The sequence below is a fragment of the Eumetopias jubatus genome, unplaced genomic scaffold (assembly GCF_037043125.1).
Source record: "Eumetopias jubatus isolate StellerSeaLion01/CBP00866 unplaced genomic scaffold, mEumJub1_p1.0 scaffold_54, whole genome shotgun sequence".
NCBI classification, from domain to species: Eukaryota; Metazoa; Chordata; class Mammalia; order Carnivora; family Otariidae; genus Eumetopias; species Eumetopias jubatus.
The window spans coordinates 671,044-677,551 of NW_028274860.1; the positions used below are offsets into that span (position 1 = coordinate 671,044).

General features: G+C 48.7%; 1 non-coding gene across 1 annotated transcript; it reads right to left on the minus strand.

The window, feature by feature from the left end:
- Window positions 1-2,099: 2,099 nt before the first annotated feature.
- Window positions 2,100-2,262, minus strand: LOC148161823 (U1 spliceosomal RNA). The gene has a single exon (XR_015767348.1). It is a non-coding gene; the product is annotated as a U1 spliceosomal RNA (small nuclear RNA).
- Between the last annotated feature and the right edge of the window lie 4,246 nt (window positions 2,263-6,508).

The following is a 6,508-nucleotide window of genomic DNA, read 5'->3' on the forward strand; positions in this document are numbered from 1 at the left end:
ACCTGTACACTGAAAACTACACAATATTGCTGCAAGAGATTAAGGAAGACCTCAACAAGTGGAAAGACATCCTGTGTTCATGGATTGGAATGGTTAAGGTGGTTCAGAAGGCAACAGCAGGATCTGCAGATTCTTTTGGATTCCTATTGAACGTTTTTCTTCTGCCTTCCCTAATCACCATCAGCCCCTTGCAGTACATTTCCTTTCAGACATTGTGGTTTTCATCTCTTCATGTGAGATTGGGTCCTTTTTTTTTTTTTTTTTTAACATTTTCCATGTATCTGCTGAATGTTTTCACCAATGGGATGCAGTTAGAACAAATGCTTTCTTGTGCTCTGGTGATTCCCATCTTGCTGTCAGCTCTGGGTCATTTTCAGATGAGTGATCCATCTCTTCAGGAGGGCTCATTTCCCCCCTTTGTCTGCATACCTCAAACTGTTGGATGGAACGCCAGACACTGTGAATGTTACCTTGCTGTTTGCTGGATATTTTTGTGTTTTCTATAATATTGAGCTTTGTTCAGGGATGCACTGAAGTTACTTGGAAACATTTCTGCTGTTGCTTCAATGCATAGTTCAGTGGCCCAGAGCAGGGCTCCGTGGAGGACTCACCATGAGTTCCAGGTACTGTAGCAAGCCCTCCCCCTGTCTTCCACCCTATTCCTCACAAATTAAGAGGGTTACTTTTGCTTAGTCTATCTGTTGGACACAGGCACTATTCCCAGCACCGTGTGAGCACCAGGCCCTGTGCAAAGGATTACCCCCTGACTTGCTGTCCATGCCTCCCCAGGGCCCCTCCACAGCTCTGGCTAGGTGACTTCCTGCAGCTCTGTCCTCCCTGAGACTCAGTCCTGGGTTCTCTCAGATCAGTGTCCTCAATTCCAGGAGCTCCATGGGGCTCCTATTCAAGTTCCCCTCCCCCCAGTGCCTTGCTTGGAAACTCTCTAGAGCCAGTACCTCTGAGCAGCTCTAGGGCTCTGCTCACCATTGTGTTGCCATGTGTCCGGGATGGCTGTCCCCTTTGCCTGATGCCCAGGATCTTGGAAATCTCCACTTCGCGCATCTTGTGTGACGCTGTTGCTCTTTTGTTTAATTGTTTCTGGCAGAAGAGTAACCCGTTGCTGAGTCCCAGTTGGTGTGGCTCCCCTAAGTGAAAATCAAAGTTGGAAGACCCTCAGTTGTAGATTCTGAATAGAGGCCTTTAGGGAGTAGAGAAAAAAAACACCAGCTCTGGTGAAAGCCTGAAGCCAGAAACCCCTTCAAGCTCAGTTTGACAAAGCAATGCAGGTACATCAGTAGGGACAGTTTTGGCTTGAGCCCAAGAGCTGCAGAAGGCCCACGGCCCTTTGTCCTAGAGCTAACCTGCTGTTTGGGAAAGGTCTGTGGTGCCAAACCCAGCGGGTTCTTTGTGAGTACACAGAGGTGCCTCTTTAAAAGCCTGTCAGGGGGCATCTGGCTGGCTCAGTCAGGAGAGCAGGGGAGTCTCCATCTGGCTTCATGAGCCCTATCCCTACTTTGGGTGTAGGGATTACTTCAACAAATAAACTTACAATAAATAAACAGTACATCAAGCCGGACCCTCTCTAGTCTCGGAAGGGTCCTCTGGAGCAAGGCTATACTAGGTAGGCTACCAAGTGGCCTAATCAAGGGTACGGAGTCTGGGGATTGGGTGAGGCTTTGCAGGGTGCCTGGGGGGATAGGTGGGGAGGGGAGGGAGGAAGGAGAAGGGATGCAAACCCCTGTTCCCTGGGGAATGAAAAGAAAGCACCTTTGCTGGATCAGGGACTGCAAACCACATACTGAAATATAAGCAGAGAAATTGCTCTGCGAAAAACAGAAAAAACCCCGACAGCCAAGGTGGGATGTATGACCAGTGGACAGAAACTGTCCTGCATGCTTTTGATTGAGAAACAGCCAAACCCAGATTCTCAAGAAAGCAGCCCTTAAAAGCAGAGGTGTTTTCTTCAGGGTCCTGGTGTCCCCTGAGTGAGCTTCCTCTTCAGCCCATGTCATCAGCCAAAGTCATGGAAAAGACAAAACAAACAAACAGAAAAATGAATAAGAAAACAAAGGCTATTCTTAAACAACCAACAACAGGTGAAAGAGCAAAAGCAGCCCCCCACTGCCACTGCCACAAATAATGCAGAGGAGTTGTCCATACTCGGGGAAATCGCGGGGGTCAGCATGTCCCTGGTATGATGGAAGGGCCTCCCCTGGGAAAACCACCTGCTTGATCCCGGAGTCTCCCCTGCCGGGTAAGTGTGACTCCCTCCGCCTCCGCCCCACACCAGTCTCACCCCCCTTCCACCGGACACACAGGCTCACTCGCCTAGGCGCACCCCAACACCCTCGGCACCCACTCCTGTCGCAAGCATCCTCACCCTCCACACGACGCTTCCGAATAGGATGGACGCAACAGCGCTGCTACCTCCTCAGCCCCACGAATTCTAAGTTGCAGAACCCCACCGCCATGTTGCCTGGTTTGCATCAGACACGCCCCGTCCGTGAAGTCAAGGGCTTCGCCTCAGTCCCCAACCCCACCCCATCTCCCTGCCCCCCAGCTCCCCTCCCAACTTGGATTTCAGTACTGGTGTTCCTCCTTCTCCTCCTCCAGTCCCCCTTCCCCTTCTCCCTTCCCGTGCCCTGGCTTCCTTCCTCACCTGCCCAGTCTCCTCTGTCTCCTGAATTGGTTACCACTCTTTCCTCTCCCTGCAGCTATGGCCCCCCAAACCCTACACAACCCCCCCCACCCAGCCCAGGGAAGGCTGTGCCAGCCAGAGAGAAACATGAGGGAGGACTTTCCAACAGCCCGCGAAGAGCAGATACAACTCTCTCTTGCTCTCTCTAGCTCTCTCTCTCTTTCCCTTCGGACCCTGGTTGGAGGACACCGAGTGCCATGGCTGCACCTGTACAGTTCAAACCAGTCCCCACAGCCTCCCCCAGGCCTGGACACTGCGGGGGGGAGGGGAGGACCAAAAGTCCGCAACCCCTGGGCCCTCGGGCTGACACCAGCCCACAACACTCCACACGCTGAACACATCCCAGGGCCTGCTTCTTCCCCAGGAGGGCTCCTAGGACAGGGACGGCGCGCCCCCTCGTGGCTTCGCGGGGAGACGCCCAAGGATCCCGCTGTTGAGGGCAGGGCCAAAGGGGACCACTGCTTCTGCTCCCTTAAACCAGGCTCAGAGTTCTCAGCAGGGGGTTAGTGGGGTCCCAGGCTCCCCACTCTGCCACCGCCTGCCCTCCCTCCACCGCTGGGCGCTTCCCCCTGGAGGGGATTTCTGCAGTCAGGTCGGCCTTTGGAGGGAAAATAGCCAGGTCTGGAAAACTAAACAGACTACTTTGAAGAGATTTGGGCAATTGTATGGTCATGGATGGAGCGCCCTAGGGTTCTGATTTGCCTTGTCTTGCTTGCGCCTTGAGGTAGTGGTTTACTTTTCCCGGAATGTTTAAATTAGAAAAGATTGGAGGGTGGAGAGGGGGCGTCCAACTTTAGTTGTCACCTGAGATCAATAGTGTGCTGCTGGGTAGAATAATGCCCCCTCCCTAGGAGCTGCCCAGGCTAATGCCAGGAACCTGTGCACATGTTCCATCCTGCAGCAAAAGGGACCCTGCACAGGTGCTTATGTTAAGGACCTTGAGATGGGGAGATGATCCTGGATTATCCAGGCGGCGCCCTGCAATGACAAGGGGGTCTTAAAACACAAAGAGGCAGAGAAGAGGTCAGAAGGAGGCTGTGTGAGGAGGACTCTGCCTGCTGGGGCTGGGGCTGGGGCTGAGCATGGAGGAGGGGCCTCTAGGAGCTGGAACAGGCAAAGAGACACACTGCCTGCTTAACCTAAAAAATAGAAAGCGCCAGGTATTTTACCAGCCAAATTGGGATTCCTGGGGAATAAAAGGGAAAGGTGATGTGGGACAACCAGCTGGTCTGAGGAAAGTCACCTAACCAGAGCTGTGCAGGGTCCCTGGTGTGGCTTGCAGTGAGGTCCTGCTCAGGGCCTCCATGGGAGGAAAGGCCAGCAAGTCAGGGGGCAATCATTTGAAAGCAGTAGAGGGAACAGGACCTGGAGCTCTCCCAGGCAAAATGACCCCTAATCAGGAGCCAGATCCGTCATCGGAAAATAATCCAGAGCTGACACATGTGAGAACCGCCAGAGAAGGATATGAAAGCTTTTAGTATAAGTTTTCCATCAGTTGTAAATGTTAAACTGAGAAATAGAAAATATAAACAACACCCTCTCTATCTTTAAGAGATGAAAACTACAACGTCTGAAAGGAAATATACTACAAGGTATTGACAGAATTTAGAAAATGCAGAAGAAAAATTTTTGATAGAATTGTATTGACTCTGTAGATCTATTTGCATAGTATTGCCATATGAATTATATTAAATCTTCCAGTGCATGCATACAGTTGTTTTTTTCCCCCCATTTGGTCTTTCATCTCTCGCAGAACCATTGCTTCTTATGCTTTTCAGTGAACAAGTCTTGCTCTCCTTGAATGAATTTACACCTGACACTTTTACTGTGTTGTGTGCCATTGTAAATAGAATTGCTTTCTAAATTTCCTTCTCAGATTGTTCATTGCTAGTGCATAGAAACACAACTGATTTTGTATATATGGTACCCTGCAACTTTACGGAATGAGTCTATGGACTCTAATATTTTTGTGTGTGGATGATTTGAGGTTTTTCTATCTTTAGGAGCATGTCCTCTGTAAATAGAGATACAGGTTGACCCTTGACCAATGCGGAGTAAGGATGGTGACTCTCAAGATCAAAAACCTGTGTATAGAGGCGCCGTGAGGGGCGGTAGCAGCGGCGGTGGTGGTGATAGTGGCGGTAGCTGTGAGGGGATTCCGGGAAGATGGTGCTGATTAAGGAATTCCGTGTGGTTTTGCCATGTTCTGTTCAGGAGCAAAGTTCCTGCATTCGTCAGGATGATTGCTCCGGAGGGCTCCTTGCTGTTTCACGAGGAAGCCTGGAACGCATACCCCTACTGTAGAACAAACCATTATGCCTCAGTTGTAACGAGTGTATATATGAAAGATGATTTCTTCATTAAAATTGAAACATGGCACAAACCAGACTTGGGAACATTAGAAAATGTACACGGTTTAGATCCGAACGCATGGAAAACTGTTGAAATTGTCCGCATAGATATTGCAGATCGAAGTCAAGTTGAACCAGCAGACTACAAAGCTGATGAAGACCCAGCATTATTCCAGTCAGTCAAGACCAAGAGAGGGCCTTTGGGACCCAACTGGAAGAAGGAGCTGGCAAACAACTCTGACTGTCCTCAGATGTGTGCCTACAAGCTGGTGACCATCAAATTCAAGTGGTGGGGACTGCAAAGCAAAGTAGAAAACTTCATTCAGAAGCAAGAGAAAAGGATATTTACAAACTTCATCGCCAGCTTTTTTGTTGGATTGACAAGTGGAATGATCTGACAATGGAAGACATTAGGATAATGGAGGATGAAACTCAGAAAGAACTAGAAACAATGCGTAAGAAGGGTTCCGTCCGAGGCACGTCGGCTGCTGATGTCTAGATGAGTCCCCTGTAGGGTCAGAGACAATATCAAACTGTTTACGTAATCAAGGTCAAGTGAGGGGAACAAGTGCAGCCAGTGATGAGTGAAGAAGGATCTGACCAGTATCTGGCAGTGCTGACGTTTCCCAGATGTGTGCTTGTGATGACATACTCACAGGTTCCCAACCACCTGTGTGTGTGTGTGTGTGTGTGTGTGTGTGTGTGTCTGTGGCTGCATATAAAACACATGTAGAGCTACAGATCAAGATACACACACTTGTGTATATATGTACATACAAACATACTGAAAGGATTAGTACAATTTCTCCAAAGTACTGTACCTATCTTCAAGAATGTTTGGTTGTCTGACTCAGTTGCCTTAGGAGACAATGGCTCCGACTCCAAATCGGAAGTAGGTGTCCACTCCCATCAGTCTGTAAGCCTCCGGTCCTGATTCTGCAACAGAATCTGTAGTCCTTTGTGTCAGCTTCATACCCCCAACAGAGAGTAAATGATCTTTGGTTAAAGTAAAGATTGGTGTGTGTAGCATATTTATGTTAACTCTTTAGGCACTGAACTTAACATCCTGTCAGGTAAAGCTCGCGCAGCTGTGTGACTCACAAGGTCACATTCCCAGTGGCTCAGGTGACATGTCTCAAAGAAACCAAAGCATCCACTCAGTATTAGGTGTCTCTCCTAAAGTTCACTCTTGAAGGGCAAAAATGTGGCTCACAAACAGCTTGAAATGTGTTTGATAAATGTTTGTCTAATAGTTTTTTAAAGTCCAATTACCCAAATGACTTTCAGGACGGTTTGTTGTTTTTGTTTTTCCCAATGCTCTGCCTTTTTGACAGGACCCACGAGTCAATATACACATAGATTTATTCCAATTTGTTTATAATGAACCAGTCATTGTGTACATGACATATAATTCTATACATTCCTTCTTTTACCTGTTTACTTTCAGATGTTGAGATGA